Source organism: Meles meles, chromosome 16 (assembly GCF_922984935.1).
Source record: "Meles meles chromosome 16, mMelMel3.1 paternal haplotype, whole genome shotgun sequence".
Lineage (NCBI taxonomy): Eukaryota > Metazoa > Chordata > Mammalia > Carnivora > Mustelidae > Meles > Meles meles.
Window position 1 is genome coordinate 58,450,601 of NC_060081.1, and position 23,901 is coordinate 58,474,501.

The window sequence follows — 23,901 nt, forward strand, 5'->3', positions numbered from 1 at the left end:
TTGGTCTTAAGAAATTTACCTTCTAGTGGGGAGATAAAAACATACAAACAGACCAATAAATGACAAGACTAAGAAATGCCATGAAGGAAATGAATGAGTCCAAATTAGAGAACATCTTTAGGTGGGGTGTTCAGGAAAATACTCTCTGAGGAGGTGATATTTAAACAGAGTTAGAAGGGGCAGGGGAAGAACGTTCTTGGCCTTGGTCTCAGTGTCACTATCTCTCTAATTTGATTTCTTCCTCTGAAGGGAGACATGGCGGTCATCAAACAACACAGCAGAGTTGTAATTGTTGGTGTGGCAGGGCCAGAATTCCATTCAAACTCTGCCGTTTTTAGGACTTGGCAGGTTTTGGGGGTAGCAATGTGAAAAATACAATCATGAAATCACAGGTCGGCCACATGGAGACTTTCGACAGCCCTCAAGGAAGTCTATACAGCTGAAGACTGAAGGGCAATGGTCTTCGTGTGCTCTTGGAAGACCCCTCCGATTGTTCAGTGGAGGCTGGAACACTGATTTGGGTCAGAGTTTCCGGCAGGAGAAATTTTCAGGAGAGAGGACCATGACACAGATCGGGTTATAAAACATTTCCCGCACCCTAGAAGGGTAAAGGTACTTGAAACCTCCTTTGTAGGTGGGAGTGGCACGTCCTCCCCAAACCCAACCCAATCGCGGCCTCTCCGCCCAGTTCTAGACTAAGCAGCGAGGAGCTACCCTCCTCCGCTCCACCCGGTTCCCTGAAAGTGAGAGGACCCGGAGCTCCTTCCTACTGCGTCCCTTACGCACTCCTCGGGCACCGCCCCCCGCCAACGTGTTTTGGTCCCATCTCCAGGCCCCGCCCACCTCCAGTTCCAGCCTCGCGACCCACCTTTGGTCACGCCTCCTTCCGGCTCATCCCCACACCGGCCACCTTTGGGCCCCCTCCTCCCTCTTCTTTTTCCGGGCCCGCCTCCTTCTGTCCCGCTTCAGTTTTGCCTCCCTTCTGGATCTCTCTTCCGCACCGTCTCCCGCCCCTCTTCTAAGGACCCCGCTTCCTCCCCGCTTCCTCCCGCCTCGCCTCAGTCTCCCTCCACCCTTGACTCCTCCTATGGGCACGACCTCCCTTTAGCCCCACCCGCAACCCCTCCTTCCAAGTGCAGCCCTGCTCCTGGCTCCGCGTGGCCTCCACCGTCTTCCATACCTGCTTTGCACTTCTCTCTTCTCCATCACCACCCTCTCAACCCTGCCCCCCTTCCCCTTGCTTATTGGTGTAGGAGAGTCTCGGTCTCTCCCCTCCCAACCCTTCCAGCCCTTAGCCCCGCCTCCCCAGGCTCCCAGTCCCTCAGTCCCTCCTCCCCGTCAGGCCCCGCCCTGGCCCGCCTTCCTCTTCTCCCCGCCGAAGCTCTGGACCTTTCCAAAGCGAGGCTGAGGGGGTGGAGAGAACTCCTGCACTCGGGAAGCCGGGCTGTGTCAGGGTGGGGCTGCGGAATCCTAGCGCTTGTGTCCGGGTGTCCTCCTCTGGAAACAGAGGCGGGGGCGGGGAGGGAGGGCCCAGGACCAGGGCCGGTGCGGCGGGCGGGGCCAAGCTGAGGAAAGCCGTTCCGGGCGCCCCCACCTCCACGCGCTTCAGTGGTGCCGGCCGAGGGAGGGACGCGCGGCTGCGGGGCTCGCGCTGCTGTCAGTGCGGCGGGGCGCGCGAGCGGCGCGGGCGTAGGGCGGGCGCAGCCGGGAGAAGCTGAGGGGGCGGCGGCGGCGGCGGGGGCGACTCCCGCGCGTGTGCTCAGCTCCTCACGCCGCGGCCGGGGCCGCCTTCTTCCTCCTTCTCTCCCTCCCTTCCGCCCCCGAGTGCGGCGGCACCGCCTCCTTCCGCGCCGCGCGGCTTTCTCCAGACCTTTCGGCGCGGGTGAGTGGGAGCCACGGGTTTCTCCTTAGAGGTGCGGGGGACTGTTCCTTGTTCTTTTTCAGCCACCCGCCTCTTCGCGCGGGTTGCTGCCTATTTTTAGAAACTCTTTTTTCGGCCATTCTGGGCGTCCCAGGAGCGGGAGTAACTCCCGGCCCCCTCCCCCCCCGCACCTCCCCCCGCAAACCCCGTGTCGCTGGCCCGGCCCTTCAGCGCCTGTCCCCGGCCGCCTGGCGTTCCCTGGCCGCGTCCTCCTCGCGGGCCGGGCCTGGGCTAGGAGTTGGCGGGGTGGGCCCGCGCCCGCTCGGAAGTTGAAGTCTTTGTGCTCGCGCCCCGCCCCGCCCGGCGAGGGGAGGAGGGAGAGGAGCGGAGGCCTCGCCGGGGAGGCCTGGGCGGGCCCGGCCCGGGCTCTAGTCCCGGCCCGGGCTTCTTCCGGGTCCCCCTCCCGGGCTCGATCTGCCGGCTCCCCGAGGCGCACACAGCTGGCTCTGCCTCGCTCCCCACGGGCCTCAGCGCCGCCTTGGCCCCCACCGCTGCCGTTGCTGGGCTGGTTGCACACCTTGGGGCTCGGAGAGGAGCAACAACGCGCCCTCGAGCTGGGGCGGTGTTCCGCACTTCACGCAAGCTCCCGGTGCGGCCGAGCTTCAGTTTGCCCCTCCTTAAAATGGGGAAAAGAAAGTCGCTTCGCAGAATGTTTGTGGATTTAGGGAACTAGTATGTGAGAGAAGCGTTTAATACCAACAGGTAACATTTAATGGACTTGACTAGGAACTTCGTAAACCTTATTTAATTCTCAGGACGGCCTTCTGGGGTTATTCCCCTTTATAAAAGCAGAAGGCAAGGCGCAGAGAGGTAAAATAATTTGCTCCCAATCACAGTTAGTAGCTACAGAAGTGTAAAGCCGTGGTACTAGAAGTACCTGTTATTTATTTCTTAGTGTGAGCTTGTATAATCCCTTAGTGCAGAGAGGATTTTGATTTACCCTTGGGTCATTCCGATTGCCCTGACTCCTAGGGTAGTGTCCGTTGTACTATGGATAAATTCCCATTCTGGGGATACGGGAGGTCCGAGGGGGAAGGAAATTGTATGAATTTCTTGCTAGTATTGCCCCTTAGAATTCAATGAATGTAGGGGACTCCAGATCTCAAGCTCAGCTGACGTTCTCTGGGTTTTTGTCTCCAGGAGGGCTTAAGTCCTAATAGTGAGGTCTATCCTTTATTTTATTTGTGCGATGTTCCTGCCCCCCCCCCCCGCAGCCAGACCTTTTGTGTTCTCTATAGTGTTTAGATTTCTAGCTCCTACTTGGGGAAGGAGAAGCAGGAAATGGCTCAAGTCAACTGCTTCAACTGCCTGCTTGAAATAGGGTTTTATTTTTCCTTTTTTCAGATGAGACCAAGAGTGGGGTAAAAGTGAACTAAAATTAACTTTGGCAAGTTTCTAGTTTTCCATTGTGTTTGATCTCTATCATGGGGAGTGTTTAAAAATGAGTTCCTGGGCCGCATTTTGAAGGAGTCTTCCAATGTTTGTATTTGTTCTTTGCAGTCTGGAGGTCTGTTGTGCTCTCCTCTTTCCAAAATTTTGCATTTAGGAGTTGTGGTATGTAGCACCTGGAAGGGGTCCTTATCATCTGGTCTTTTTTATCGGCCTTGTTCCCCCTACCCTGTTAACACTGGAAAGGGGAAGTAAGTTTTCTAAATTTACAGACTGCCTTAGTGATGGAATCAGAATTATAATTCCCATTCTTTTGGTTTGCAGACAAGTCACAGTTTTATTTCTGCCATCCCTTGACACCTTTCGAAGGGGCACTAAATTACGTATACAGGCCTTAACAGACCAGGAATCCTGAGTAAATTTAAATCTTGAGAAAGTTAGTGCCAGCCTCTCTCCCTCCTCAGGTTTAGCATTAAAAGGAGTTCAGGTTCTGTGCACAGGTGTACCAGTTCTCATTAGTCATTACTCTTATCAAATGGTACTTTGTTTATGGTGTATAGTACTATTTTGGAATCACCTGATTTCTAACCCAGTTCTCTGAGAGATGTCTTGAGAGTTTTCTTTAAGTGTCCTTTTTACAGCTGTAATTGAGAATTGAGACACAGCAAGATTGGGGCACTTGCCTTAGTAAGGTCACTAAATTAACAAGTGGTGAGGACAGGACACCTTTCATGGGCAGAGGATTTGATGTAGCATCATTAATTGAGCCACTCATTGTGGCTCTTTGATGCTGTTTGTGTGGAGACTGTGAGAAATGGCTGTGAAAGTCTATTGGAGAGGAGGAGGAGGAGAAATAATACCTAACATTTATTAAGTACTTACCAGGTACCAGTTCCTAGACTAAGGACTTTCTGTGGGGTATCTCGTTTATTCTCCAGAGCGGAATGTTTGAATTAGGTATCATTATCTCTGTTTTACAGAGGTAGAAATAGGCTTAGAGAGGTTACATGACTTGCTCAGGATCATGTAATTGATAACCTCAACCAAATAACTTTGAAGCCAGTGTGGGTTCTGTTCTTTCTTTCTTTGGTAAAAACATACATGAGGTAAAATTTGCCATTTTAACCACTTTTAAATGGATAGTTGTCTGGTATTAGGTACATTAACACTGTTGTGCAACCATCACCACTAACTGTCCTTGTCTAGAACTTTATCTTCCCAACTGAAAATCTGTACCCATTTAAACACCAACTCCCTTATTCCCCTGTTCCCGAAGCTCCTGACAACCACCATTATATTTTGTTTCTGAATTTCATTACTTTAAGAACCCCATATAAATGGAATCCTACTTTCTTTTTTATCCTTTAGTGACGGGCGAAGCTGGCACTTTTAATGCCTCCCTTTACCTCAGGGTGCTTTGTAAATGCAAAATGATTAGTCCTTATCTGCAGTAGGGTGTGGCATGCAGCCCCAGAGCTGGAACTGAGGCCTAGTTGTACCTCTGGCTGAACTCTTTTCCCACTTTTTTGCTGTAGATTGGAGTTCCTTATCAGAGAAGCCTTTTCTGGAAATCTCTGCCCCTTTTGTATCTTCCAAAGAGACCTCTTAACCCTCGAAATAGAGCACAGAGGACTCTCCACCCTTGCCCTGTTTGCACCTGCCTTTCCGACTATCCAGGGTTTGGGCATATCAGGCTGCAGTGATCAAGAATAGCAGTGCTGTGACAGCAGCTCGGATCAAAACTACTCAGAGGACTATTAAACGGATTACCTTTATGAAATGCACTCTCTCTCTGCTCTCCTCTTTCCATAAAGTCACACAAAAAGGATTAGCTTTGGGTTCCTAGAGGGTGTTTATGAATACTCACTGCTTGCAGGTGGTTAAGATGGAGTTAAATGCCTTACAAAAAAACTCCCTTAGGTTTGACTGTTTGTGTTTGGGACATGGTGGAATATGGTGTTTTTGAAAGGTAGTTGGAATTTTGTGCTGATACCAACGGGGTCGGGTAGGAGGTGTTCCAGAGACGGATAATAGGGCAACAAACAGATCTGAGCATGTTGCACTTTGCTTAAAGATCTGATGGCCTAACATTACCTATGTAATAAGTCCAAACCCCTGAGTGCGATGATGAGGTCTGAATGTGTTGAATTGTTTATTGGATAGGATCTTGAAGTTGAAGGGCTTTTAAAGCCCTGTTGACCAGCCAGCCATCTGGCCAACATTTGAATTGGCTACTTGCTGGGATTCGGTTCCATTGAACACTTCATTATTAGAAAATTTTCCATTTACAGAAAAATTATTAAGCATCTGCCATGCATAGTCCTGAGCTTGGGATCTGAGTCTATACAGCCTTGTGGGGAAGGCAGGCAAGGAAACAGGCAATGTGAGAAGTGTTGTGAATAGGGATAAACACTATTAGAGCATAGATGAGTGGTAACTAACCCAGCCTTGGAGGCTTCTTCAGAGAAGTTGGCTGAGCTCAGATCTCAAGAAAAATAGAGACATAAGGCAGGAGGAAAAGGTACTTGGAGAGTTGAGGAGGAGACAAAGATAAGACTAGGCAGAAGGAATAGCAAGTCTCGAGATGGTGGTGGTATTAGTTGAGACTTTTGGACATTTCTGATATCAGGTGCTACTCTAAGCATTTAACGTGTTAATTTTTCCTATAACCACCCTGAGTACATACTATTGTTATTCCTGTTCTGTAGGTGAGGAACAGACCCAGAGGGGCTAAATACATCTCTCACGTTGCTCAAGATTCCTGGGTGGAGCGTAAAGCAAAAGTGGGTGAATGTGACAAGAGAGGAGATGAGACTGGTAAGGTAGGTAGAGCAGAAGCCAAGTCATGAAAGGGCCTTGTTGCCCCAGTTGAGGAATTTGGACTTCATTGCAGGGTGAGGGGGGCCATGCTCCTGTGGGCATTTTAGAAGGATATCTCTGGCTACCTGTTTAGGGAGTGGTTTGGAGGACTAGAGCACCATGGGCAAAAAGACCAATTAGGAGGAGGCTGTTGTGGTAATAGGTAGGAGATGGTGTTTCAAATGAAGAATGTGTATATGTAGAAGGAATTGAGCACTGAGACATAACAGTTATTGGTGTGGAGAGTCATTAAGGATGACTTCTTAGATTTCTACCTGGTGCAGTTCTATAGATGGGGATGCTGATTATTGAGGTGAAGACATAAGAGAGGAGGTGTTATTTCTCATGCAGGATCTTTACCTTCTAGTTGTTGATCTAGTTCTCCATATGGAGGGTTGGGGGTGGGGGCCTGCGTGAGGGACAGTATTGAGCAACACATCTGGTAACTATTCCGGGCTAAACTAGATGATGTAAACACTAGTTTAGAAACGGAGGACATACTAGATCCCAGGCATTTAGGCCCTGCGTAGTCCTGAAGACTGCTTATCTTAAGCCAAGGAAGGCTTACATTTTTCCTAGACCATACCCTTTGGTACTGAGATTCTTTTCATCTGCTAATGTGGCCCTCTCAAAGTCACCTGTGTTTACTACCTGCTAGGCACTGGGAAAACAAGGTAAATAAAATGTAGCTTCAGGAGCTTGCATTCAGAAAGGCTGCAGTTCTCAGTAGCTTAGATAACAGTGGTGGAGGTAGAAGGTAGGGTGGGGCAGGTCAGGAAGGGACAGGATGGGGAGGGACCACAAGGGACTTTTGTAGGGACAAGTCAGGAGACCCTGCTCTGTTAGTCTTTTCATCAGGTGGCAAAGGTCCAGGTTTATTCATCTATGATATTCTGTCAGTAATGATAGAAAATAATGATGAGATGACTACAAGGGTCCCGTCTAGCAGTAACATTTTATGATTCTAGATGATGGTTTAGATAGTATCTCTTAGAGAGACATTTTCTTTCCTCCTCTCTCTCTTCTTTTTTTTTTTTTTTTTTTGCCCCAGACAATGGTAGGGGAAAGGGTAGAGATAGGATTTTTCACATGAATGTCTATAGAAACCTAGGTTGGTTTTTTTTTTTTTTTTTTTTTTTTTTTTTTTTTTCAGTTTTAGCTTCATGTATAAAATGTGTAACTGGAAGGGGGAGAAGATGACTAGTAATGTTAGTCTGCTGATCTACAACTACCCATTAGTTTCAGACCTGAGGTGGAGTACAGCTTTTATTTTTTTATTTTTATTTATTTATTTATTTTAAAGATTTTATTTATTCATTTGACAGATAGAGATCACAGATAGGCAGAGAGGCAGGCAGAGAGAGAGGAGGAAGCAGGCTCTTGGCCGAGCAGAGAGCCGGATGCGGGGCTTGATCCCAGGACCCTGGGATCATGACCTGAGCCGAAGGCAGAGGCTTTAACCCACTGAGCCACCCAGGCACCCCTGGAGTACAGCTTTTAGACGCAGAGAGAGGGGGGCAATGGGATAAACTGGGAACCTAGTCATGAGCCTGAGGATCATTCAGTCTGATTCCTGCTACTCACTCAGTTTGTATACTTGGCCAACTCCTTTACTTCTCTGGCTGGCCTCATTTCATCGCAAAATTGTCACAGACCTCCCTGAAGTTAAAGACCAAAAGGGTGGGAGCCAGAGAAAAAGGAAAAAGTTTGGAGGTCCTTCCCTACTCAATTTCGTCTTCTGCTTAAGTGAGTAGCTAGAGATAGGCATCTGCCCAAGTATCATTATTAGTTATCTTTTCTGTTTCTAAAACCCATTCTTTTTCCTTGGCTTTAGTGTCTTTCTGTTGCTTCATAACGGACTTCATGTGAATAAATGGGCTGTACCTCATAGATAGAGGAGGGAGGAAGGGTGGAATATCACTAGATTCTAGTTTATATTCCCAAAAAGTCATTCAGGCTGTCCACTGCCCTTTGCTCTATGTGCAGGGGTAAGGGGAGGGAGGTTGTGGTTGAATACTTAGATTTTTCTGAGGCTCAGACACTTGTATTTGGAGTGCTCCTCTGACTAAAGTGCAAGTCTGGCCATTCTCCCAACATGCCCAGTGTGGTTCCATTGGGGGAAATAGCAGGCATTTGATGCTTGGTAAAGACATATAAATTGTAATTACCTGATACTCTCTGGGATCTCAGTCTTCCTGTCTAAAACAACCGGGATGGACTGGATAATTTTGAATGATGTTTTTTTCCCCTTAATTGTATGAATTTCTAGTTTTATGTAAGCAGCTTGAGAATTTATCTCTGGAAGGAGAAAGGGCTTTGCTAGAGCATTGAGAGTGTGTCAGAGGGCTAAATTCTGGGTTCACAGATAACTTTCTGTATATAAACAGATGGATATTGCTTTTTAGAGTGGACAGATTGCTGAAAAATTGCTTGTGGAATGAATTTATCAAATTGTCTGCTGATTTCCATTATAAACTTGGAGCTGTTGTCCCGTGGACAAACTTGGAGTATAAGATTATAAAAAAATTACATTTAAATATGTAGCAAACTGTTTAAAATCATAGAATAAAGAGAAAATTACACACACACACAAAATATAATATGCCCAAACAGTACTAGGACTGGAAAAACACTAGACCAAAAATTTGCATTTCCTTAGAGCTTTAGGTTTATGAGATAGATACCTCTGCCGAGGTTACCTGGCCCTTGAAATGCCATCTGTGGAGAGTGAATAGTTTTGTTTATTTGTCAAGGTAAGAATCATTGCTTTATTCCGAGTAAGTATTCTCTTTTAGAAGGCCAGGCTTATAAGCTTAATATTATTGGCCAGGTTTTCTTCATTCTAGAGGCATTATCTGGTATTTAGCAGTCTCCTTCTTGTTTTATTAAGGATTTTACTAAGCCTAGTTAAAGGTATTGTTTGCGTGGTGTCTGTTGATCTGTTTTTCTAGTTTCCTTTGTAATTTTTTGTGCCAGTGAAAGCGAGCTCAGCAGTAGACTTAAAAGAATCATTTTCATAACTCATTATTTTTCTAGGTCTGGGTTTCCTTTCTCGAAGTATGATCATGTTGCATTGAGACATCAAATGTTGTTCCGTGCTTACACAGACCATTTTAAGGCTTTAGGACTTTGTTCTTCCAGATAGCTGTAATCTGGCACTGAGCGACAGTGTTGTCAATATAATAATGATAGCTATGCCTGAATCAGTTGAACGTAAGAATATCTTTTCTTCAAACCTTAAAGACTCACTCTATTGATTTTCACACCAATTAAAATCAGCTCTTACTAAAATTAGGGGCTTGGTAGAGTTACCATGCCAGATAGGTTACCTAGCTGCTGTAGTGTGATTATGCTTGTGTAGCTGCTTTCCATCTCAAAGTTCAGTTATTCATTTCTAGGAATTTGGAGTACCTGCTGTGTTCTCTCTACAGAGAACATAAACACCTAGCAGGACATAATTCCTGCCCTCAATTATTTTCAGTTTTGAGAGGGAGACAGAGAAGTACAATAGATCCTAGCTCTTTCTTACTCCTGAAATTTGGGTTGAGGGTTCAGACTAGAAATAGCAGAATTGGTGGATGTATCACTAGGCAAGGAGACCTGTTTGAATATGACTTCCAGTGTTTAGAAAGATTTATTTTAGAGGGGGAGAGAAAGAGCTTGCATTCAAGCAGGCGAGGGACAGAGGGAGAGAAAAAGTCTAGAAGCAGACTCGCCACTGAGCACAACCCAATATGGGGCTCAATCCCAGGACCCTGAGATCATGACCTGAGCCAAAAATCAAGAGCTGGCTGCTTAAACAACTGAGCCACCCAGGTGCCCTCCCCACCTTTATTTTGCCTCGCTTTATCCTCTGTTGCTGAGATGTCCCCCATGCAGTCTGTAAAGTGAAAAATGTTAGGGTAGGGGTCAACACTGTCCTTCAGGTTTGGGTGTCTAGACGTCTGCTTAGTGCTTTCCCTATTCTCCTCACATCAGTTCTCTGGATGGCTTCAGAAAGATTTGATATTGTCTAGGTTCTTATTTAGGAAGGAAGAAAATTAAGTTTCATATTGAATAATTTTAAGTTTTATTATACTCAGTTTCGAAGTAAAATAGTTCTCTATTTTGCATTTAAGTAAATTATTTGAGGAGTGGCTTCTGGTATTTGCTCAATTTGTGACTTACGAGTCATGATTAAATTGTAGTTCTTGAAGCCCACTGCCACTGTCTATGTCAGCCACCTTTGACATTTTGCAGCACAGAGCCTTTGGGAAATGGAGGGACTGTTGAATTTACCCTGATGTTGAAGGATAAGATCTTCCTCTTTCCTGGTCCCTATACTCAAAAAAGTTTGTTGGGATGCTGTGTTGTGTTCATAATTTCTCCCAACAATTTAGCATTGCCAATGAGGTCTAGGAGATAAGTCTATGCCTGTTCTTGAAGTATTGCGGACGATACTGAGATCGGCCATCCAAACGGGAGCACAACTAGTGCCTTCTTGGGGCTGTGAGGGATGTAAACGTTTATAACATTCTTGCTTTCAGGGAACCTATGGTCTCTTTGGGGAGATAAGATTATCATGAATATGTATCTAATAGTAAGGCAGTTTAGTATAGATAGCTTGGTTTGGAAGACCAATGTCTACTCTTGTTCCTTGGTACTAATTTGGCCAGGTAAATGGAAATAAGTCATTTCTCCTCTTGGAACCTCCATTTTGTCATCTATAAAAATGGGGTTAATATTTCATATCTTGACTTCCTCACAATGTTACTGTGAGGAGCAAGTTAGATAATGTCACTAAAAGTAAAAAAGTACAGTATAAAACCAGATGATGCAATTTATATGTGAATACATGAGTCATTTGTCAGAGTTAATGGGTAAATGGCAGAGTTTTCCATAGAAGGGGAGATCTCTTTGGTTTGGAGTGATCAGGAAGAGTGGTCTGAATCAACCTCTAGGATTGCAGAAAAGAATGGTGGAAGCATTTAGACAGGGGTAGTGATGAGGCAAAAGGCTAGGAAAAATTTCAGGGGGAGCAGTTAGTGTTTTCCAACCTCAAGGCACAGGGTGGGCGTATGTTCAGCTTTAGTAGTTATGCCGAACAATTTTCAGAGGCATACCAGATCACACTCTCATCACTGGTATGTGAGAGAATTCCCATTGCTCCATGTCCATGTCAGCACTTAGCATTGTCTGTATTTTTCATTTTAAGTCCTGCTGGTTGGTGCGTAGTTACAAAAATGAGTTTTAAGAACCATGATAGGAATTCTCAGGATATCTGTACCATAAAGAGGTAAAGGGATTGGGATTTCAGAGGAGGGAGAGATTGCTTCATTTGTGGGGGTGTGATACCCAGGGAATATTTATGGAGGTGTGAGCATTTCACTGGGTTTTGTAGGAAAAAGATAGTGACCATATGTTATCTGGGACCACTTAGATTCTAATAGTCTGTCTGGTTATGCTTATAAATTGTGAACCAGTATTTCTGTGTCTGGACTCTACTCCCAGACTATCCAGAAGCAGCATCCAGATATCCGTTCTCAGTTGCTGTGCCCCTCTCCTTTCTCCTTCCATTTTTTTCCCAGAAAGTTTGGTCACAGATTTTAGGCTGTAGAGATGGAGAGAGGACATTCTGTATGACGGGAACATCTTGAATAGAAACACATGAATGACTAAATTGAGTGGCATCTCTATTCCTGCTAATGAGCTGGGGGTGGGGAGGATGTGTCTCACTTTAAGGGTGGGTGATGCCTTCTCATAGCCTTCTGGAGCAGGTGGAAAAGGTCTGCTGTTCCCAAGCCGATTTGTATTTAAACTGGATAGAAGGATGAGAATGACTCTGCCCATAATTACATCATTCAGGGAATATATTAATCCAGTGAACAGTCATACTTGAATTATGTTGAGAGTTTGTCTTCTCTTAAAAGAAGGGGGAGGGGGCGAGAGGGGAATGCCAAAACCTGGAGAGCTTAGTCTCTCAGAGCTCATCTATTACTTGTATATTTGCTCAGGGAAAAACTGCCATTTCTTTGTCAGCTTTTATCCTGCTGGGTGGACCCTAGCTGGGTATTTTTTTCCTGTACTTTTACCAAATCACTTTGAAGGCTGGCGTGAACATTGATCATTTCTTAGAGCCTTTCCTCTTTGTTCTGTCAGCAAGTATTAGAAAATGGACCTTAAATTACCTGGTTGGGGGAAATAGGTGGCCCTGCCTGCTCCCAGAGAGCAGTACTAACATGTTAAACATTAGTCTGGTTCCGATCCTGTGTGACATCCTGGGGTATTTGTCAGGAGAGACTGGGGATGTTAGAGCTGCCACTGGGGACATTTACCAGAGGGTATTTCAGCTTTCTGTCAAGGAGACTAGTTGAGTGCTTAAAAATCTGAACCTAGGTTCTACACCCAAGTCTATGTTTCATATTAATAATTGCTGCCATGTGTTGGGTACCCACTGTTGCGATACCATGCTTTGTACCTTGTGTTCATACTAACAGGGCTGATGTTTATTGAAAGTTTCTGTATGCTAAACTTAATATGTTTGTGTATATAGAAATGTTTATAAATGATGTATTATAAAACTTAAGTTTAAATTTCTGTTGTTTACATGTTATATGAATTTTATATATCATATATAAATCTGTATACATAAATATAAAAACACATTTATTCTCACCTCAACCCTAAGAAGTAGGTTCTGTTGATCCTCATCATATAAATGGGAAACTGAGACATTCTAAGGTTAAGACATATACCTATAGTCAAACTGCTAGTAAATGGAGTTGCCAGGATTTAAACCTAACCAATTCTTTTTAATATGGAAAATTTTAAACATACACAAAGTAGACAGAATAGGTTAATGAAGCATGATATACCCTTTGCTCAGCTTCAGTTCACAATCATATTTTGTTTATACCCCTACCTGCTTTCCTCATCCTGTGCTTTGAAGGAAATCTCAGCTATTTTATTTTGCCTTTAAATATTTCACAGTATATTTCTGAAGGATGACTTGTTTTTGTTTTTAAAGATTTTATTTATTTACTTGATGGAGAGTCCAGAGAAGTAAGGGTTCAGGGTGTTTTTGTATCCTTAGAGTGCCTTGCATGTAATAGGTACCTAATACCTTTAAATCTTTAAAAAATTTTTGGGAATTTGATTAAGCCAAAGGCTGTGGAATCATGGGTTCTAACTCAGGAGCCAAGTGGTCTAGGACCCTGGATAGCTCCTTGGAAAAGCAGTGTTCCTCTGACAAGTTAGGCATCCTTAGGGGACTCCTAAATCCTTCCTGTTTGAACTAGTCAGCGGATCTTTTTTTTTTTTTTTTTTTTTTTTAGATTTTATTTATTTGTTTAACAGAGATGAGAGGCAGGCAGAGAGAGGGGGAAGCAGGCTCCCCTCTGAGCAGAGAACCCGATGTGGGGTTCGATCCCAAGACCCTGAGGTCACGACCCAAGCCAAAGGCAGAGGCTTAACCCACTGAGCCACCCAGACGCCCCTAGTCAGAGAATCTTATCCTCTAGATCAAGGATTGCAAACTGACAGCCCCTTGGGGGTGTTTCTGGCCTGCGTACATATTTTGTTTGACTTGACCAGTGTTTTTATGTTTTGTTTTGAATTGGACCCCAGCCTGGGGATATTAGGGCTGTCTTTCAATAGAGATAACTTGTATGAGATCAGAGATCCTGGTGTGGGCTCTGAGGGTGACTGATTTCTCCTGAAGAGGGAGGAGGATTTTTTTGAGGAAGTATCAGGGGCTGGAACAATTTTCCTATTCACAGAAGTGGGAATAGCACCTTGCTATTTATGGAAGAGTTCCTTGAGCTCATTACTAGGGACTCACTGTATTATGACTCCTCGTGCACTGTCTTGTCCATGTTTAAGAAGCATCTAGCTTGGCTGTTTTTGGTTTTTGGCACAAGGATGTGATTCTGATCTTTGGGTAAGTCTGCATTACCAGCTTAGTTTGGCAAAAATGATTTTGTTAAGGAGTTAACGTTCTTCATTTCTGTTTATTTCACATCCTGTCTTCTTATTGGCTGGCTTCTTATTTTTTTTTTTTAAAGATTTTATTTATTTATTTGACAAACAGAGTTCACAAGTAGGCAGAGCAGCAAGCAGAGAGTGAGGGGGAAGCAGGCTCCCTGCTGAGCAGAGAGCCAGATGCAGGGAGATCATGACCTGAGCTGAAGGCAGAGGCTTAACCCACTGAGCCATCCAGGCACCTCTTGGCTTGGCTTCTTTAGATAGGGCATATTTGTTCTTAAGTTTGTCAAAGCCCTCACCATTTCCTTTTGTTTCTGTGATGCCCAAGTCCAGTGCCAATTGCCATTTACCACCAGACTAGAACATTTTTCTTCAAAACTCTTGGTCAGCTGTGCTTATTTTTGCTACCTGCTTGGTCCTTTTGGGCCAACCCCGCTCTAGATGGACCTCTGTAATATTGGAGGGACTGCCCAGTTACCGTGCTTCTTAGTCCCCTGGACTAGATGAATTATCTTCATTTTATTAGAAACTTTGGTATCCCTACTGGCTAGTAAGTCTGTCTCTTGGCTTGTCTTAGGATTTCACAAGGACAACAAATTAGTCAAGGCTCAGTAAACCTTGTCCTTGTAAAATTAGCATTTTTTTGCAATCTCTAAAACTCACAAGTTTGTGTGGTAAGGGTGGGGGTATGGAAGCTGGGTCCCAGTGCCTCGTGAAAGAAACCATGACCTCTAATACAGAATTGTTTTACGTAGGAATTAGTCCCTGGTCTTTCTCCCACCTAGCTGTAATGAGCAGCAGCTCCTGTGTGTTGAAAGTAGGTGACTTTTTCTGAGTGACTTCTTGTTGCCTGTTCCCTTTGGCTTCTTGAAATTACTGTAACATCATCTTGTATGTGGAGCACCATGGTAATTTCCATGACAACTGATCATGATTTATCAGATAAAGAGAGGAAGCTAATAAGTGTTAGGAACTCAAAAAGGATATTGGGCTAAGTTCTTATGATACTAGTAGAATTTTGAGCTGGAAAGGACTTTTCAGCAGCAAAGTCTTAATTAAACCTTTTCTTTTTATAGACAGTTCCCTCTTTTGAGATCCTTAGCTTAGTGTTCCCTTGTGCTCCCTACTCTATGGCTTTTTTCCATTCTACCCTACTGGACCATGATCACCACAAAGGCGGAAACAATGCCTTTCTTGTTAATTACTGTTTCCCTGGTGACTACCATAGGACCTAAGTATGTTTTGAGTGAGTAGATAAACTATGTTGGAGTTTCTCAAAGTGGGACACATGCGTGCATATTGGGTTATACATGAAATCATGGGATAAAACATATCTTCCTGAAGTGTCAGTGTTCTCAGATTTTTTGAAGGTGAATTAGTGTAAATATAATTGGTAACTGAAAAGTTTACTCATTAAATCATGTTGGTTTGGATTTTTTTTTTTTTTTTTTTAAAGATGAGAAGGCATTAGATAAATTACAAGATTGCAGTAGGCCCTTTGACCTTTACCCCACGGGGTCTAGGGTTGCCACAACTCTGATTTTTTTTTTTTATTTATTATTTTAGAGAGAGAGCACACACAACGTGGGGAGGGACAGAGGGAGATAAATCTCCAGCAGACTCCTTGCTGATCGAGGAGCCTGATGCTGGGAGCCCAATATCACAACCTGAGCCGAGACCCAGAGTCAGATGCTCAATTGACTGAGACACCCAGGTGCCCTAAGAACTCTGATATTTTTGAGAAGCAAGAAAACTTTTTAAAAACATGAGATCGGGGGTGCCTGGGTGGCTCAGTGGGTTAAAGCCTTTGCCTTCGGCTCAGGTCATGATCCCAGGGTCCTGGGATCAAGCCCCGCATCGGGCTCTCTGCTCAGCAGCGAGCCTGCTTCCCCTTTTCTCTCTCTGCCTGCCTCTCTGCCTACTTGTGATCTCTGTCTGTCATATAAATAAAATCTTAAAAAAACAAACAAACCCCAAAACAGGAGATCTGATTGGAATGTTAGCAATTAATTGAAAGGTTTTTTAAACAAATTGATGTGGGTCAGACAAAACACATCTTTGGGCCTGAGCATCTGTTTGTGACCTAGGAGATAAACAGGTCTGCGCAAGGAACTAGACTTTGGTCAGGGCCAAATGGATGATAGTGTCAGGGACAGCTGCCATTCTGGGTTTGACTTCTTGGCTTCATACTGGTCATAGCTCAGAGTGGAAAGAATGAAGTTATGACTTGGTAGTTTGGGAAAATTCCCATATTGCATATCACCCTCTGTGGGAAACACATTCTGTAAATTCATAGGCTATCTTAGCCTCTAAGAGAGCTTCACCTTTATTACCCTGTTTTGCAGATGAAATTGAGGTCCAGGGAAGGAAGCAGAACTTTTCTGAGGTCTTGGGCAGGCCCTGCGTCAAACTCCAGACCTTTATTTGGTGTTTCTGCCTCACACACTTTCAGGGCATGCAAGGTGTTTTGGCTACTTTAGGGTGGTTAGTAGAGCTGGGGCAAAGTCCGTTTCTTGGCATAACTCTGTCATTTTGTGCAAAGGGAGGGTTGAGGTGGTGGTTAGTAGTAATGTGCTTAGTCTTAGCACAAAAGGGTCTATTTCTGTCACTAGCATCACATTGACCTTATTTTTTCTACCTAGAAAGATATACAGGACAGATCAGCAACAAGAAATCTCAGTGCCAAGATCTGTCTCTCCTCGTGCTTTCCTGCTTCTGTTTCCTCTCCTCCAGCTACTTTCTCCTTGACCCTACTGCCCTACTTTGTGCATCACTTCCCCCCAACCCCTAATCCCCACCCTTTTATTCCTTGTTTTTCTGACTGTTGCCTGCCCTTCTCCTCCTTGGGAAATTCTTATAATGCCTCTGTAATAGGCAGAGCCCGGGATTGGACCTGCTTCCAGGGTTTTTGAGGGGACTTGCTCTAAAGTAGAGCAACTAAATAAAGGAGATTAAACATTTTAAAACTGTCCCCATTCTCCACCTTACCCCAGGTTGGAAAGGATAAAATCTCAACTCTGGGTTTGGCTGCAAGGCTCATACAGTCTTGTGCCACCTTACTATGCTGCCTTTTGTCAGCAGCATGGTAACACCCACTGTTCCCCTGTGTTCCTGCTCAGCTCAGAATGACTTTGTTGTTTGACTGTTCTCTGAGTAGAAAGCTCTCAGCTCCCTGCCCCCTTAACCAGACAAGCTCCTGTTCATTTTTTCAAAGCGTTTCAAATGCCATCTTCTCAATGAAGCTTTCCATGGTCATTCCATAAGCAGAGTTCTTTACACTTTGCTTCTACTTCTATAATTGTACTCTGCTGTTGTATCACACACAGATATGCTCTCATTCATGAAATTAAGATCTTATGGGCCAGGGAACAGTATACTACTTATCTTTTTCCTTTGTGTCTTTGTAATAGTCCTGGCATAAATAGTACTTGGAGAATGAATAATAGAAACGTATGTGTACTGATACGTTGGTGTAAAGTTGAATGTTAAATGCTACAGGTCAAATATGACAAAGTGCTGTGGAAGTTTATGGGACTTCTTGAGAGCCATCTTCTAACTGGGAGAAATCTTGGAAGCTTCTAAAAGCTGGTAGCCTTTGAAAATGTTGAAGATTTAGAAGTTCAAAAACTTGGCAAAGATGGTGGGAAGAACATTCCAGATGGAGGCAGTGGTTGGACTAAAAGCAATGAGGAAGTGCAGAGATGAGGCTTCACCACCTACACCACCCATCCCTTTAGCCAGAATTCCTGCTAGAGTATGTGCTGTTTCTAGGCCAGCCTAAAGGAAATTGTCTTTTCCACCTTTTTTCTTTCTTTTCTTCTCTTCTTCCTATCTCTTACAACCTGCTTGCCTTTTATTTTTGTTTTTTTCCCAACCATTCCCCTTTCTTTCATCTTCTCATTTCTCTAGTCCTCTGCCTTTAAAAAATTTTTTTTTCTTTACTTTTTCCCTTTCTCTACCTACTTTATTCTTTCTTGCCCTCTTTCCCAAGTTACCCAGGAAATCCAGTCCTTTGGGTTGAGATGTGAATCAGCTATACAGTATTTAACTTCAAATAAACACCTTCCCTTGTGAAGCTGAAAAATAATCGTGGCATAATTGCTTCTTATGTGTCTGTTGTGTTTTATTAGCATTGACTTTATTTAACCTCCCACGATGCTGGGGTGTTGTTATCATTTTTCTTTTTTTTTAAGTAGCTGTCATAATGTCATTTTTAATGAGAAATTTCTGCAGACAGGCCTGCCCTTGAGTGGTATGAGCCTTCAGGCAAAGCTAGGGCTGGGATGAGTCAGAGATGCTCATGGATCTGTTTTCTTTAAGATTTTTTTTTTTAATTTATTTATTTGACACAGAGAGAGATCACAAGTAGGCAGAGAGGCAGGCAGAGAGAGTGAGAGGGAAGCAGGCTCCCTTCAGAGCAGAGAGCCAGACGTGGGACTCGATCCCAGGACCCTGAGATCATGACCTGAGCCGAAGGCAGCGGCTTAAACCACTGAGCCACCCAGGCGCCCATGGATCTGTTTTCTCATGCATCAAGTGTCTAGGCCACACATAACTCTCCTGTCCCTACAAGTTCATATGCTTTGCAATACATAGACACAAAATTGAGTCACAAAGGTGCACACATTGCTTCTCTCCCTTATATTTTCAAGTTACCTACTCCCTCCTCTTGCCTTGTACCCACACATTTATCCTCCAATACCCCTGTCCCACTGTTTTCTAACCAACTATTCAGAATTGTATGTGTTACGGAGGTATCTGCAACCTTCACAGATACCACACCGTTTCCTTACGTATCCACACAAGTCCTTCCCTATACACAGACACATCTCCCCACGCTCTGTGTCTCACACTCAATACCACACCATCTCCTGCTATTCTCTACATATCCCCTCCTTGGGTATTTCTAATCATCATAAGAGACATTTTAGTTTTGAAAGGAAATGTCTTTGCTGACAGCCACACTAGTGGACTGTTAGAAGTCTGAACCATTTATGACAGATACTTCTGAAGCCCCTAGAGTAACCTTGTTATGGTTGGGGTGAGGGAAGGCTGGGACAGACAATAGAGGGTTGCTTCTAAATGGCACTATTATGACCCCAAGGTAAATTTGAACGTAGGTGCAAACTGGTCCTGTGATTTCAGGGTTCACTTTTATTGGAAGATGATCTTATAAGTTAGGAAAAGAGAGCCACTGCATATGTTCCATACCATGTTCTCTGGGGTGGGACCCAGATAACTTATATTTTTAACAAGTTCCCAGAGTCTTTTGTTGTGTAGCCAGGTTGGGAAGCAGTTATCAAGAGGAAAGAAATAGAAGTAACATGTGCATTATCTTTTTTGTGCCACTTTGGACAAATTCTCTTTTCTGGACCTCTGCTTTCTCCCCTGTAATGTAACAAAGTTCATGCTCATAAAGGACCGACCCTTCCTTTCTTCCTTTCTTTAAGTAAATCCTAAACGTGGCTTTTTTTTTTTTTTAAGATTTTATTTATTTGACAGAGTGCACAAGCAGGGGGAGCGGCAGATGGAGGGGAAGGGAGAAGAAGGCTCCCTACTGAGCGGGGAGCCTGATGTGGGACTCAATCCCAGGACCGAAGGCAGTCACTTAGCCAACTGAGCCATCCAGGTGCCCCAAGAACCCTTTCATCTCTTAAAATTTTATGCTGCTTTATGATGAATTCAGTCTGGTATCCTTTTCTACCAAAGAAGTGGTGGCTCTCTGGGTCTACCCTGGGCAGAGCATTTCAGGCTTTGGCCAGAGACCAGCAGAGGCAGCCTGACCTTCTGTCAGAAGCAGTGACACAGGTCCTGATTAGAAATGGATCGATAATGGGCCTGCAGCCAGGCCAGGGGAATCCTGGGAGGAGGTTATTAGAGTGCTCCTAGCTAGAGAGAATATGATTACCATGAAGTGGCTTTGGTTACACTCGCCGGCACAATTCTGGTGTAGCCCTCTTCCCTGGGACCAGCAGGCAGGGCTGCCCCAGGAGAGAAATGGTTAATTTGTATCCCCCCTTGATATGTTTTCCTCATCTCTGTAAACTTAAACATAATATGCTACATAGTATAGCTGCCCTCTTCAGATGGAAAAATCGTTTATTGAATACCTACTAAGTGTTAAATACTGGTTTAAAGCCCATTTGTATGTTTATTTCTCCTACTGTAACAACCTACTGGGATAGGTTTGAAAAGGAAGCTGAAGCTCAGAGAAGTGAAATGACTTGGCTGTCCTATGTCACATAGCATGTTTTGTATTGTACTGTGTTAGATTTCTGAGCATTTGCAGCACTGATTGCAAGCTGATGAAGTGTTTTCTATCAGGGTGATCCCTTATCTTTCTCCAGATTGAACTGGAGCTCAGGCCCTCTCCCTGGAGCCCTTCAAAGACTGGAGGAAATTCTTTAAAATCATTGATGAAGAGGGTGGGGGGAGATGTTCTGCTTGGTTTTGCTTTCTCATCTCCTTTCCAAGGTCCCTGAGGAATGAGCAGGCTGTAATGGGAGAGATCAATCATCATTTGGGATCAATGGGAGGACTTCCTCCTGCATGGAGTGTAGAGTCAGGTTTCTGAACTGGCCCTGTGCAAGGAGGGGGAAGGGACTCATGACTGGGTATTTGTAGGGATTTTGTAGTACCTGAGGGCATAACGTGCTTAGCTACCACTTTTGGTCAGACCAAAGTGCCCCTGTAGTTGGTCATTCAACAAGTATTTATTGAGAGGGGCCTGAGTAGCTCAGTGGATTAAGCCTCTGCGTTTGGCTCAGTTCGTGATCCCAGGGTCCTGGGATCAAGCCCCACATCAGGCTCTCTGCTCAGCAGGAAGCCTGCTCCCCCTCCCCCGCCCCCCCTTCTCCCTCTCTTGCCTACTTGTGATCTCTGTCAAATAAATAAAATCTTCAAAACAAAATAAGTACTTAAGAAGTATTTCTAATGTGTCAGGGCTTGTGCTAGTGCTAAGAATTCCCATATGAAGACCCAGTTCCTGCCATGAAAAGACCTTATAACCTAGCATCAGAGTCAAACAGGAAACAACCACAGTATTCTTTGTATGCCTTAATGGAGGCATGTGCAAGGGATCCTGGGTTTACAGGCATGAAGGTGGGCTTTCCTGGGGAAGAGAAGTTTGATTTGTGCTTTGAAGGAAGAGGGAGAGTTGAGGCAGGCAAGGCAAGGAGGGCCACTCTAGACTAGGGAATTGGTACAGAGAAACCCATAAAAATGTGACCAGGAGCTCCTGACAGAGGGATTGTCATTAATGCACTCCCTAACATGTAGCAAATCGGATTGTCAGCCCTAAGCTCTTGCCCCTTGCCAGACTTGGGGCTGTAATAGGAGCTACTGAGTGGCAGTAATACAGGAACAGGAGGTGGGGAGAAGGAGGTAGATTTATTAGCAGATACTGACTGAGACTTAGTTTCAGGGAGAGAACTAAGGAAGAAGACTAAAGAGCAGCAGTCCTCTGTCCTCTGGGCCAAGCCTGCAGAGGTGTGTGCCGGGGTTCTAAGCAGTGGTTTGAAAGCTCATCTGGCCCAGGCGCATGGCTTTGCTTCTCCCATGGCAATATCCTTTGCTCCACTCAGCCCGCCCCTCCTTTCTATGTTCTTTCAAAAAAAGAAATTAATGAAATCTGTTCAAAATACCCCTGAAATGAAATTACATTTTTAACTCTAATTACCCTAATTAAAATTTGACAGCCGTAATCCTGGAATGGCAGATATGCTAAGTACCCCATGCCTGTGACAAGCTCACTTACTCAGATGGAATGTTGTTGTGTTCTGGGCTTATGAGAAAAATTCTTCTGTGTGTTTGTTTCGTTTTTTCCCATCAGCAGTTTAATGTTTGGCCTCATAGCTTCCCCGGGCTAGAATAGCCATACTCGTGAGCTGTAGGCTTGCCCAGGACCTTTAACACTCCATAGAGATCCCTTTGCAGAGGTGATGCTCCTGATGATTCTTAGCATATACTTTTGAGTTTCGTCTTCATTTGAGGTTGGACTGCATGCCCTGAGCCTTTCCCTGGGTGAAATCCCCCGCCTTCAGGGACCAGGGATCTGTGCTTGTTAGAAGGCTGTCTGCTGATCTAGGGCTAAGTATGGGCCTGGGATCAGTTTATGGCTGATATTAAGAATACAGTTTGAGATCAGGGATAGAGGTTTGAAAATAAGATCCCTCTTTTCACATATCTCAACAAAGGCTAGAACCACCTAGCAAAATGCTTGGTCTTAACCAGTTACTTGGTCAGTCCCGAGGAGCACAAAAGGGGGGGGGCAGCTCTTGAAGGCTCTGTTGATGCTGTGAGTCATTTCATGGTTCTGTTAGAAACAAAGTTCCCCATGTTCTAGTGACCTCCTTTTAGCTTAGAAGCCAAACCTGTTCAGTCAGTGGACACTGGTTGCTGTGTTAGGTACTACAAGGAATACAGAGTTGAATATGACACAGTGCTTGCCCCTCTGAAGCTGGCAGTTGTGGGGGACTGAAGAGGCAGTGGTGGGTGAGGGACAGCCATGTATAGATGACTAATTATGTAAGGCAAACAAGGAGTTTTCACAGGTGTTGCCATTTGAACCTGTCCCTGAATAGACATTATTGGGAGAGGAATGGAGGGCATTGCAGGTGTTAAAGAATAACAAGTGAAAGGTAGGAAGTTGTCAGGTGATAACCTGCTGTGACTGGAGAATAGTGTGCAGGGGAAGGATATGGTGGGGGGGGGGGGTAGAGTTTAAACTTTATCTTGTAGACAGAGGGGATCCATGAGGGTATGGGGCTTCTCATTTGAGTGTGTATGATGGATTGGGAGATGGGGTGATTAGAGACAATAGATTAGTTAGAGCAGGTGTCCATAAACTATGGCCTGTGGGCTGAATCCAATCTGCTGCTTGTGTTCATAAAATTGTACTGGGGTTCAGCCACACATGTTTGTTCTCTATGAGTGTTTTCATATTACATTGGTAAAGTTGAATACTACAGAGAATGCTATAGCCCCAAAACCCTAAAATATTTACTATCTGGCCCTATACAGAAAAAGTTTGCTGGCCTCTGAGTTAGAAGGCAGTTACCGAAGTTCCGTAAGAGACTGGACCTGAAATGAATTGGAGGTATCAGATGAGACTTTCCAGAAGCGACAGCATGATTTAGCAGAGGACAGTAGCCCTGCCTACCTCTCAAAACTTTATAGAGGTCAAATTTGCTGAAAATTACCATGGTCACAAAAGGACACAGGATCCCAAGTCTGATTTACTTATTAGCTTATTGCTTATTATTAGCTTACTACTTATTCCATAATAGCTGTGTGACCTTGGACAAATCACCTAATTTGTGGAAAGTTTAGGTGACAGATAAATAGGATGAAGAAAAGATTCATTCAGATTCTTCCACTTGGCGCAGAGCTCTTACTCTGCCACTTCTCTGTGCTTCACTTCCAGTTTATAAATCTGAGTTCCCTCTGGTAGAAAAAACAAATATCCTCAAATCTGCACATAGTTTGAGTTGAGAAATTGGGGATGGGTGGGCAAGAGGGTTTTGATCACCCAGAGCAGCTGGTGTTGTGGGAGAGGGGCTCATGATCTTTGAGGACTCTGTGTACCCTTTTTCTTCCTTAACTGCTCACACTTATTCTGGCCACATTGAACTTCTGCCCTTCAGCTTCCAGAGCATACTAGGCCTCTGTAAAACCAAAGGCTGGATTTGTTTCTCAATCACCTCTCCCAGCCAGAAGCTGCATATGTATCACTTGACATGCTTTATGAATTGCTCCCTGTCACTACACTG

At 44.5% G+C, this 23,901-nt stretch overlaps 1 protein-coding gene across 6 annotated transcripts in view; it reads left to right on the forward strand.

Moving 5' to 3' along the window:
- Nucleotides 1-1,446: 1,446 nt before the first annotated feature.
- Nucleotides 1,447-23,901, forward strand: part of RALY (RALY heterogeneous nuclear ribonucleoprotein) — a 76,889-nt gene continuing 54,434 nt past the window's right edge. The window contains exons 1-2 of one of the 6 annotated variants that reach the window (XM_045981031.1): nt 1,696-1,882; nt 6,019-6,132. The gene's annotated coding sequence lies outside the window, so the exon portion shown is untranslated. Of the gene's footprint in view, nt 1,914-2,415; nt 2,624-6,018; nt 6,133-23,901 lie in introns of those variants that run through there. The other 5 variants (XM_045981030.1, XM_045981029.1, XM_045981026.1 and 2 more) reach the window with 5 other exon arrangements.